Source organism: Hoplias malabaricus, chromosome 4 (assembly GCF_029633855.1).
Source record: "Hoplias malabaricus isolate fHopMal1 chromosome 4, fHopMal1.hap1, whole genome shotgun sequence".
Taxonomy (NCBI): Eukaryota; Metazoa; Chordata; class Actinopteri; order Characiformes; family Erythrinidae; genus Hoplias; species Hoplias malabaricus.
This window is the reverse complement of record NC_089803.1, coordinates 65,901,937-65,915,083: the sequence shown is the minus strand read 5'-3', so window position 1 is coordinate 65,915,083 and position 13,147 is coordinate 65,901,937. Positions and strand designations below refer to the sequence as shown.

The 13,147-nt window shown below is 46.8% G+C and overlaps 1 protein-coding gene across 1 annotated transcript in view; it reads left to right on the top strand.

The window, feature by feature from the left end:
• Positions 1 to 13,147, top strand: part of syn3 (synapsin III) — a 154,425-nt gene that overhangs the window by 19,464 nt on the left and 121,814 nt on the right. The window lies entirely within an intron of this gene.

Here is a 13,147-nt window from a genome sequence, read left to right as displayed (position 1 = left end):
TCTTAAAAGCTCACTCAAGTCTTGGCGCTGGGAGACTCGCCTATTGGGGTCAGTGGCCATGGTTCATTGGTGGAGGCAAAAAATATTCAAATGCCCGGTTCGTATCTTGGAAAGTTCGTTAGCAGAGGTTCCACTGTACAGTGAACAGTAGATGTATAAACAACATTTCTGCCAAATGTTTACATCAAAGTATGTATAAGAATGTGTATTAATATTCATTAAGTAGGAATGGGTGGTATCCACATACAATAATACCATCTCAAAATATTAACATAGTACATGGTATTACCAGGGCTAAGGGTTGGGGTAGAGCGACACACAGAGTGCAGTGTCGGAGCAAGCCCCTTTGTTTGTTTTCATATTTACAAAGTAAGGCATGTGTAGAAACACCCGAGGACTTTCCAGCGAGCAAACTGACCACAGAGGTATCAAATTGTGAGGAAATCTATTCAGAAGTATCAACTCAGAACTGTGGTGGGCTTCGGGGCTTGAGGTTTTTCCCCCACCCATTTTCAGACACTCAAACTGGTCAAACATTTGAAATACTGTCCCAAATTTGCAATACCATCCACATTTTTAAATACGGATGCATGTATTATTACAATTATACTGCCCAACCCTAGTATTCATATTTACCTAATTTTCTGGGGGTAAAAATAGTGATGGACAAAACTGAATTTAGAAGAAATTATTAATAATTATAAATAATTAATGTGAGAGGGGGTGCTATACTGAATATCATCCTGGCTGTGATTCGGGGACAGGCAGGAGACTGCAGTCTCAAGTGAGGCTCACGCTGAACATTTTTCAACTCTATTTGAGAGGATCTTCAATGCAAAAAATGCACTCCGCAGCAGAATCCGCATCCATAGATATCAGGGCATTTTGAGTGGAATCAAAACCCATCAAAACACAGCCTAAAGGTTTAAGCGCATTCAAAGCCAAAGGCAGCCACTGATGCTGTAGAGCTCTGCTTTCAAACTCACGCTCGTGTGATATTCATTCATTTTCTGTAACTGCTTCATCTTGTTCAGGGTTGGTGTAGGTGCCACAATCACTGTGCGCAAAGCAGGAACACGTCCTGCCCAGGGTGCTAATCCATCACAGGACGTTTGTGTAATTGCATGCCTTAACGATGTGAATATACTCACTTCATTCATGAGCACAAGAAGAATGAACTCCATATACTCTCAGAAAAAAATGTGCTGTACAGGTTCATTATTGTCACTAAATGGGCAAACAGTTTAAATGTAGCTTTAATAGTACCTAACAGTACATTACATTCTCTTCTTCAGAAGGTGGGGAGAATATTTATAAGCTTTAATTACAGAACTGGGTAATATAAAAGAACATAATATCATACAAATTTCCTGGCATATAAAATCAACACATGTAATAACATCCATCCATCCATTATCTGTAAGCGCTTATTCAATTCACGGTCACGGAGGGTCCAGAGCACACCATCTCCTCACAGACAGCACCTGGAGGAAACCCACGGAGACACAGGGAGAACACACCACACTCCTCACAGACAGTCACCTGGAGGAAACCCACGCAGTCACAGGGAGAACACACCACAATTTTCACAGACAGTCACCCGGAGGAAACCCACGCAGACACTGGGAGAACACACCACACTCCTCACAGACAGTCACCCGGAGGAATCCCACGCAGTCACAGGGAGAACACACCATCTCCTCACAGAGTCACCCGGAGGAAACCCACGCAGACACAGGGAGAACACACCACACTCCTTACAGACAGTCACCTGGAGGAACCCCACGCAGTCACAGGGAGAACACACCACAATTTTCACAGACAGTCACCCGGAGGAATCCCACGCAGTCACAGGGAGAACACACCATCTCCTCACAGAGTCACCCGGAGGAAACCCACGCAGACACAGGGAGAACACACCACACTCCTTACAGACAGTCACCTGGAGGAACCCCACGCAGTCACAGGGAGAACACACCACAATTTTCACAGACAGTCACCCGGAGGAAACCCACGCAGACACAGGGAGAACACACCACACTCCTCACAGACAGTCACCCGGAGGAAACCCACGCAGACACAGGAAGAACACACCATCTCCTCACAGACAGTCACCCAGAGCGGGAATCAAACCCACAACCTCCAGGTCCGTGGAGCTATGTGACTGCGACTACCTGCTGCACCACCGTAATATCAACAAATATTATACAATATGGTACAATTATGTTCCATAACCTAAGGTACTGAATGTTTACCCTTGATGGTACCACCACAGCGACAGTTTTCCTGAGAGTTTAATGACCTCGCTAAGCCAGAATTTCAGTAATTCAGTATCATTATTTCCAGTATGTGAACACAGAGTTCGCAGTAGCCTGACCAGGGGGCTGTTAAGCTAGTGTTTAAAGCTAATTTTCATAAAGCAAGTCTTACTAAACTGACACTATTTATATTTAATTATAGGAAAGAAATGCATGTTCAGGTTCATTAGTTACAGTAGAGATTTATAACTCGATTACACTCCCACTGGTTTCTAGGAAGGAAGTCTGGGTAATGGACCTTGCTGTTTAGCTGCTGCAGCAAGCTTCAGAGATCCACTTTGAAATGAGCTCTGGGTTTGGCTGATGAGAATTTTTCTGTCAGTGTAAAAGTACATACACACATGTTTTGCAGGATCCAGAAGCTGGCAGTGTAGTTTATTGGTAATACGTTTTCAGTATGGGTTTATTTCGCTGCTCCTGACCATGTAAAATGATGTGAAGCACTGAGGGATAATCCTTTACAGATTTGCATAACGTAGTGTGACATGAAGTGTTACACAGGAAGTAAAGAGCCATTAAACAAATGACCTGATGAAGTGGGGCGGTTATCTACAGCACTTTCAGAAAAAGACCTGAACCAAACAAAGCTTAAGGTTCTAGATCTGTGAGTTCTGGGTGAGAATGCTATGAAAAACACTGAAACAAAGCTTGACCTTCTCTCTTGAGAGCAAATCTGTTAACTGCCTGAAAGGCTTGGTGTTTTTATCTGGCCCTGGCTATAACTGTCCCTGGGTTCAGCCGCAGTTGCTGGTACTGATCTTATACCGTGGAAGAACACTTTCCTTTCCTGACATGGCTTTCTGTGAGAGCTTCAGGTTCCTACTGTATCCTCCACAGACTGTGAGGCAGTTTGACTCCCTGTTTGGATTATTCTGACTGACTTCTCTAATTGAAGTCTCTAAACCCTCTCTAAATTATATATAACTGTCAGGTCAGCAGTCTTCCCCATGAGTGTGGAGCCTACAGAACTAGACTGAGAGACCATTTAAAGGCCTTTGCAGGTGTTTTGAGTTAATTCGCTGTTTAGAGTGTGGCACCAGGTGTCTTCAATATTGAACCTTTTCACAATATTCTAATTTTCTGAGATACTGAATTTGGGGTTTTCATTAGTTATCAGTTATAATCATCAAATTAAAAGAAATAAACACTTGGAATATATCAGTCTGTGTTTAATGAGTGAGTATAATATACAAGTTTAATTTTTTAATGGAATTACTGAAATGAACTATATATATTCATTTATTAATTCATTATCTGTAACCCTTATCCAGTTCAGGGTCGCGGTGGGTCCAGAGCCTACCTGGAATCATTGGGCGCAAGGTGGGAATACACCGTGGAGGGGGCGCCAGTCCTTCACACGGCAACACACACTCACACATTCACTCACACACTCACACCTACGGACACTTTCGAGTCGCCAATCCACCTGCAACGTGTGTTTTTGGACTGTGGGAGGAAACCGGAGCACCCGGAGGAAACCCACGCGGACACGGGGAGAACACACCAACTCCTCACAGACAGCCACCCGGAGGAAACCCACGCAGACACAGGAAGAACACACCAACTCCTCACAGACAGCCACCCGGAGGAAACCCACGCAGACACAGGAAGAACACACCAACTCCTCACAGACAGTCACCCAGAGGAAACCCACGCAGACACAGGGAGAACACACCAACTCCTCACAGACAGTCACCCAGAGGAAACCCACGCAGACACAGGGAGAACACACCAACTCCTCACAGACAGTCACCCGGAGGAAACCCACGCAGACACAGGGAGAACACACCAAACTCCTCACAGACAGTCACCTGGAGGAAACCCACGCAGACACAGGGAGAACACACCAAACTCCTCACAGACAGTCACCCGGAGGAAACCCACGCAGACACAGGGAGAACACACCACACTCCTCACAGACAGTCACCCGGAGGAAACCCACGCAGACACAGGGAGAACACACCAAACTCCTCACAGACAGTCACCTGGAGGAAACCCACGCAGACACAGGGAGAACACACCAAACTCCTCACAGACAGTCGAACCCACAACATCCAGGCCCCTGGAACAATGTGACTGCGACACTACCTGCTGCACAGTGCCGCCCACTATATATATATATATATATGTGTGTTATCAATATTAAGTATCAATTTTTTTCCTTTGCCATGCAGCCCTACGGGGGACTATTATTACTAACAACACTGAGTCTGGCAATGCAAGACTACCCTAAATGTAAGCTGTTTTCTGCACAAAGTCATCACCAAATATGGCTACATCAGCAGGATTCTCATCAAGGGCGTTCAGGCTACGTTTTGCCAATTCAGAACAAAAACATGAAATTGACCTTAACTGGTCAGCTGAGACATTTCTTGTCAGTACTGTTGCATCACCTTGTGCTGATGAGGTCAGAAATTATTAATACATTTTCTTTATTGAGTCCATCCAGCCTTTGAACCTGGGTGAGCTGGCATACAGCCGGCCTCTTCAGTCGCTTCATGCCTCTCTCCTGCCTCCTCTCATCGTACACATCAAGGACAGAATTCAAATGATTTTGATATTGCAGTGGCTGCATGTTGGACTACCACACCAGGGTTCTCATTGCTGCCCGTGTCCCTGCCTAGGGCAGCTCTAGTGTCAGCGAAGAGATTAAGTGTAGCTCTAACATCGAGTGATGGACATTGTACAGATCAGTGCTCAGCTGCTTCAGTTCTTGCAGTCTGCTCTGTAAAGTTCTGCTCACCTTCCAGGTTTCAGGTTTGCATAGAGTGGGCCTTTGTGTTACCTTCAAAGGAGGACATTCACGGTTCAACACACCACACTCCTCACAGACAGTCACCCGGAGGAAACCCACACGGACACAGGGAGAACACACCACACTTCTCACAGACAGTCACCCGGAGGAAACCCACACGGACACAGGGAGAACACACCACACTCCTCACAGACAGTCACCCGGAGGAAACCCACACGGACACGGAGAACACACCACACTTCTCACAGACAGTCACCCGGAGGAAACCCACACGGACACAGGGAGAACACACCACACTTCTCACAGACAGTCACCCGGAGGAAACCCACACGGACACAGAGAGAACACACCACACTCCTCACAGACAGTCACCCGGAGGAAACCCACGCAGACACAGAGAGAACACACCACACTCCTCACAGACAGTCACCCGGAGGAAACCAACGCAGACACAGGGAGAACACACCACACTCCTCACAGATAGTCACCCGGAGGAAACCCACAGGGAGAACACACCATCTCCTCACAGACAGTCACCCGGAGGAAACCCACACGGACACAGGGAGAACACACCACACTCCTCACAGACAGTCACCCGGAGGAAACCCACGCAGACACAGGGAGAACACACCACACTCCTCACAGTCACCTGGAGCGGGAATCGAACCCACAACCTCCAGGTCCTGGAGCTGTGTGACTGTGACACCTACCTGCTGCACAACCGTGCCGCCCAGACCAATAACAGTAAACACAAATATCCACTTATCAGCAAATAATATATCGGCCACAAACATTTTGTTTGTGTAACACATAACTGTAATTCAAACATTCTCCCTCTCCTTTGTCATTGTATAATAACTGTTGCATAGTATTAAAAAAAGACAATTCTCGTGACAAGGCGAGAAGGATTTCTTTGTCACTGCGATCGTTATGAGTAAACATTCCCACACTACGATATAAACCTTTCCTACCATTAAATGCATGCAGCAGTGTCCCCAGTGAATTCTGGGAAATGTAGGAATCAAGATTAAAAGGCTCTGGAATAAGTCTAATCATGTTTGCCCTGAGCTGTTATTTAGAGGTCAGGGCAGTTGATCTGCAGCATTCAGCAGCATGACATGATCCCTTTCAGTGCTAGCAGGGTTCGTCCATGGCGTTCGAGGGTTGTGCCGTGAAATCCAGTTGAGACATGCTGTCCCAAGACGGCCTCAGACAGATTTCACTAAAGGCTTCTTTGTAGTGGACATCTGCTTTATTAGCTAAACATGTGGGAGAGCTACACGCACTGTGAGCCCATTGTGCTTCTAGCTGAGTCCCGATGGCTCTGGTATCACCCACATCACACATCTCCACTCCAGAATTGTAGAGCTCTACTAAATGTGGCTGAGTATATTGAACTGGACACACATTCACAGATGAGCAGTGTTGCCTGTTATGCCAGTGTAGGCACTGGGGCGTGATGTGGACTTTGACAGTTCAGTTTCTTGTTATTTTGTTCCAGTGGCTGGAACAGGGAATAGTAATTGTAAAACTACATGACAACCTTCATAACAACCCACAGATCTATATTGTATCTTTACACTTATATAGCGCATTTCTAGACACCCAAGGACACTTTACAATCCATGCTGCTCAGAACACTCATTCCACACACTGGCGAGAAGCGGCAGCCAAACACACACAGCATACTCTTGACCAGGAACGACCGTCCACCTGGAGGACTGCATCGGGCACTATAGGATAGAGCGCTAATCCATATCTGGGCTCATGCACATTCACTCACACACCAGGACAGTTATTAGACAGAAGCCAAGTCACCTACCCTCCATGTTTTTGGGCTGTGGGAGGAAACCCATGCTGACACTGGGCGAACATTCCCAGTCCCAGATGGGACTTGAACCCAATATCCCAGCGCTGGGAGGCGAACGTGCTCACCACTAAGCCACCCCAGGTTAAAGGTCCATAAAGGTTTATTCCAGAAAGTGCTTATCAACAGCTGCTTCCATGATTACAGTGTCATTTTACCTCAGAGAGTGCTATATATATATATTTATATACACTATACACTGAATGATCACTGGATTAGGAACATCTACCTTGTATCTACACTCACTGTCCATTATATCACCTTCACTGACCACACAGGAGCACTTTGTAGTTCTACAATTACAGACTGTAGTCCACCTGTTTCTCTGCATACTTTCTAATCCCAATTTCACCCTGCTCTTCAATAGTCAGGACCCCTCAAAGACCACCAGCCATTATTTGGGTGGTGGTAGGGATGGAAGGTATCCTTTTTTTTTTTACCGTCATACCGTCTCAAAATATTTTTGCGATGTACGTTATTACCGTGGGGAGGGGGTACTCTCTCAGGCTGCGCCGAGCCTTTTATCTTTGAGCATGAAGTCCAGTGAATTTAGCTAAACACAGGCCGACACACGTGCTGACGATAAAAACCCATTTCTGAGAGAGCACATTTCAGCCACTTTCAGTCACTGAGGTGTTATTGTTGTGTCAGTGTGTGTTGCGCTGATATGCGTGGATCAGACACAGCAGTGCTGCTCGAGTTTGTAAACATTGTGTCCACTCTTATAGTTACACCTATCTCATTGGTTTACTTTGGTGATGTAAAGTCAGAGAGAGTAGCTCATCAGTTGCTGCCGTTTGTGCTTGTCCTTCATCAGTTGACACAGGACGCCAGCCACAGGACGCTGTTGGCTGGATATTTGTGGTTGGTGGACTATTCTCAGTCCAGCAGTGACTGAGGGCTTTAAAAACCAGCAGTAGGTGGACTTCAGTCTGTAATTGTAGCTCCTGTATGGACAGTGGAGCTGATAAAATGGACTTAGCTGAGATTAGCTACTTTACAATCCATCCTTCACGGACTTAGGCCACTGTGCTCAATGCCTAATCTTGGCTAGAGATGTACTGAGCCGTGGAGCTGTGTCGTCTGGAGTAATAGAGCAACATCCACTGAGTGGTGGGAGTGATGGGAACATTAGCACCTGACCTCAGTGTTGACTATTTGACCGGATGCAATCAGATCACCACAGAAATGTTCCGGCACCCAATGTCAAGCATTTCCAGAAGATTAGACATTTACATTTAAAGTATTTGGCAGACGCTCTTATCCAGAGCGACTTACACGGTTACTGGTATTAGAGGTAGGCCAACACAGTGTTAGGAGTCTTGCCCAAGGACTCGCACTGGTGTAGCCCAGGTCTCTCACATGTGAGCCAGTGGTGTTACCACTATACCACACCAACCACTATTAGAGGTTGCTGCATTTTCACTGCTTGCATTTCCATCTGACCACCGCTGTCATCATTTTGACCACTTTAATAAACAAAATGAGTGATGCCTATGTTTATATATGTGTCCATTCCCAAAATGCAACACAGGCCTGCTGTAGTAGCTCGTGTTGACCACAGGGTGGAGCGGCAGTCACAATTTAGAAATGTAAGAGCCATACCACAAGCCCAACAAGTCTACAGCTCTGCAGCAGATGGAGCCAGAGCCACCATTAACTGAACCAGTGACCCGTGATCTGTTGTGCTCTGAAATAAACCTCATTTACTGTTCGAATATAGCATTTTTGATGAGTGTCAATCAGATCACTAATGCCTCTCTGGACCATCCCAGTAACTGACTGGTGCACTTTTGCGTCCAAATGATGCTGGGATTTGTCTTAAACACTTTACTTCACACATAAAGGCAACATCTTATTGAATAAAATTAAATACTGAAAAAAAATCACCTTTAAACTAGAGTTATTACAAGGGACATGTGTTAATTATGTATTCATTTGCCTTACAGTGCCCCCCCTGCAACAGCTCCACACCCCTCTAGGGGGCATACCCTCACACTCTAGGGAACCTTATCTCATGTGTGAAAGTATGACAGAGTGCTTTATGGTCATTGTCCAACAGCATAATGAAATTTGACCTCTGCATTTAACCCCTCTGTGACCATGAACACACACAGACAAAGCAGGGGGAGCCATCCTTTGTGTCCGGGGAAGATTTCTAACCATTCTAACAATCTCTAAACATTAGGCCATGGCTGCCCTAAGCTAACAGCTCTAAAGCCCCAGGCACGACAACCCTTTATCCACCCAGCTGACATTTAGCATTGCACATGGTAACCGTGAGCTTACAGTAGCTCAATAGCTGAATTTACTCCAGGTTTTATTTAAAAAGCCTACGACGTAGTGATCCTGCATGCAGCCAGAGCCGTGTTTGCAATTTATTGCACTCCATGAAGCCAGGTGGTCAGTTTAGTGGGACATATCCATGGATGTTCCATCTGGTTCATATGATCTGTTAAGGCAGGACGCGGTATGCGATGGTCCAGTTGTCAAACGCTGGAGATCTTAAACACAGCAGCTGTAGCAGATCATGATTGGAAGCAGACCCCTGCAGGAAGGTGGATCTGAAGTACAAAGGTTAAATCCCACTGGTGGTCTCTGAGTTATACGTATTGGTGTTTGTCTATGGTGATTATACAAGTTGTGTGTGTGTGCACTGATAAACATCTCAGTAATTTATTTCAACTGTGAATATTTACTGTAGTTGCATCGGTTTGATTTTTCCGCTCTGTCTCACCACACTGGAGTCAGATGGTATGTAAAGTGTGGGTTATAGCAAGAGTCTTCCATAATATGAGTGAATGGAAATATGTGGTTAAGGATCTGTTGTCCTGGTTGCTACTGTTCATATGTTGAATCCTTGGCAGCAAGGAAAGTGAAATGATCTTCCACTTTTTCTTTTCTTTCTCCAACACAGAACATCTTTTCTGTCCATGCACACAGCAGGCACTACGATGACCTCAGTGGGACAATAGAGACTTCTGTACACGTGTGTGTGTGTGTGTGTGTGTGTACAGACGCAAAGTCAGGAATCAGTGAAACTCTGAGCTCAGCTCTGAGAGATTTAGCCGCAGAGACCAATGTGACATTTAGCAACAATAAGGCTTTATTGACATCCCTTTTCTGCAATCAACACCCAAACAGTGACAATAGCTGGTCATCTTCTCAGAATTTCCCACGATTTTTTTTCCACAAACTCCATAACTGAAAGGAATGGGTGGTAAACTAGTGGCTCAAAGAAGCAGAACACAACAGCAAGGGGGGGGAGACCAGGACACACATTATCAGTTCTCAGATTGAGCTGTATAATTCATCAGAAGGCTACGTACAACCTGTTTCTTATGCTGTGGTCTGAGTTTCTAGGTTGTTTACTTCACAAAAGGAAGCGTTGATGTACAGTGCACTGGAAGGGGAATCTTGGTGGGAGAAGATATAGTAACAAAACACAGCCAGGTCCCAAAAAAACACGTCGATAAACAACTTACAGTTTTACGTTACTATACAGTGCTGCGTGATTTAGTCAGTACTTTACTAACATTGTGTTATGAGGTGAAATAAGACGTGAACACACTACTGTAGTAATATTTGCTGTGGTAACCTTCATTCATTCATTATCTGTAAGCGCTTATCCAGTTCAGGGTCGCGGTGGGTCAAGAGCCTATCTGGAATCATTGGGTGCAACGCCGGAACAGACCCTGAAGGGGGCACCAGTCCTTCACAGGGCAACACACACACACACACACACACATTCACTCACACACTCATACCTACGGACACTTTTGAGTTGCCAATGCACCTACCAACGTGTGTTTTTAGACTGTGGGAGGAAACTGGAGCACCTGGAGGAAACCCACGCGGACACAGGGAGAACACACCACACTCCTCACAGACAGTCACCCGGAGGAAAACCACGCAGACACAGGGAGAACGCACCACACTCCTCACAGACAGTCACCCGGAGGAAACCCACGCAGACACAGAGAGAACACATCAACTCCTCACAGACAGTCACCCGGAGGAAACCCACACAGACACAGGGAGAACACGCCACACTCCTCACAGACAGTCACCGGAGGAAACCCACACAGACACAGGGAGAACACACCACACTCCTCACAGACAGTCACCCGGAGGAAAACCACGCAGACACAGGGAGAACGCACCACACTCCTCACAGACAGTCACCCGGAGGAAACCCATGCAGACACAGGGAGAACACACCACACTCCTCACAGACAGTCACCGGAGGAAACCCACACAGACACAGGGAGAACACACCACACTCCTCACAGACAGTCACCCGGAGGAAATCCACGCAGACACAGAGAGAACACATCAACTCCTCACAGACAGTCACCCGGAGGAAACCCACACAGACACAGGGAGAACACACCACACTCCTCACAGACAGTCACCCGGAGGAAACCCACACAGACACAGGGAGAACACACCACACTCCTCACAGACAGTCACCCGGAGGAAAACCACGCAGACACAGGGAGAACGCACCACACTCCTCACAGACAGTCACCCGGAGGAAACCCATGCAGACATAGGGAGAACACACCACACTCCTCATAGACAGTCACCGGAGGAAACCCACACAGACACAGGGAGAACACACCACACTCCTCACAGACAGTCACCTGGAGGAAATCCACGCAGACACAGAGAGAACACATCAACTCCTCACAGACAGTCACCCGGAGGAAACCCACACAGACACAGGGAGAACACACCACACTCCTCACAGACAGTCACCCGGAGGAAACCCACACAGACACAGGGAGAACACACCACACTCCTCACAGACAGTCACCGGAGGAAACCCACACAGACACAGGGAGAACACACCACACTCCTCACAGACAGTCACCCGGAGGAAAACCACACAGACACAGGGAGAACACACCACACTCCTCACAGACAGTCACCCGGAGGAAACCCATGCAGACACAGGGAGAACACACCACACTCCTCACAGACAGTCACCCGGAGGAAAACCACACAGACACAGGGAGAACGCACCACACTCCTCACAGACAGTCACCCGGAGGAAACCCATGCAGACACAGGGAGAACACACCACACTCCTCACAGACAGTCACCCGGAGGAAATCCACGCAGACACAGAGAGAACACATCAACTCCTCACAGACAGTCACCCGGAGGAAACCCACACAGACACAGGGAGAACACACCACACTCCTCACAGACAGTCACCGGAGGAAACCCACACAGACACAGGGAGAACACACCACACTCCTCACAGACAGTCACCCGGAGGAAAACCACACAGACACAGGGAGAACACACCACACTCCTCACAGACACTCACTAACAGCAGGAATCGAACCCACAACCTCCAGGTCCCTGGAGATCTGTGACTGCGACACTAACCTGCTGCACCACCGTGCCGCCCCATCTGCACTGAATGCTGCTCTCAAAAAAGTATTGATGCTGCATTAATTTGATGTGGTGTTTAGAGCAGTATATGTGGTTTAAGATACGACCACAAAATGCAGCTTCCAGAGACCAGCTGAGCAGGGTCACGTGTGTGTGTGTGTGTGTGTGTCACAGAGAGAGGGAGCAGCCTTTAAATGAGTTTAGTAGAGGTTCTTTTACTTCTGTAGCCTTTTGGTGTAAACAGACAGACCCACACGTCAAATTCATTATTTATACCTTTGAGATCATACAGTGCAGAAAACAGATCAGAGACTTCCTTGGAGTTATGAGGCTATGAAGAGGGATGTGTCCAGCTGACCAATGAACACTCAGGAAATCACCTGAACCCAAAATCCATAATTCCGTCGGCATCTGAATATTGTGATATGGCATGAAGTGTGTCTCCTTCTGCTGAAGTTGCAGTGCTGTGGAACATGGCGAGGAACAAGACGCAGCCTCGGGGCCTGAGGGTTTGATTTCACGTGGGGGTCACACGCAAGTGAAACAAAATGCGACTTTAATAAGATGTGCACACATTTTTAAATAGAGCCCACAGAGAGTTAAAGAACCATCCGTTGAGAGGTTTGTTATGAAGCCAGAAGTGCTTCTTTCATGGCATCGCTCCAAAGAACCCTTTTAGGAAGCTTTACTTCTGAAGCCTGTACAGTCTGAAGGAACGGCCTGTGTCGCCTGGGTGTGTTATATAAAGATTCTATTAAGCCACCAGTGTATAAAGTTTGCAGATGGATAAGATGAGGCCTA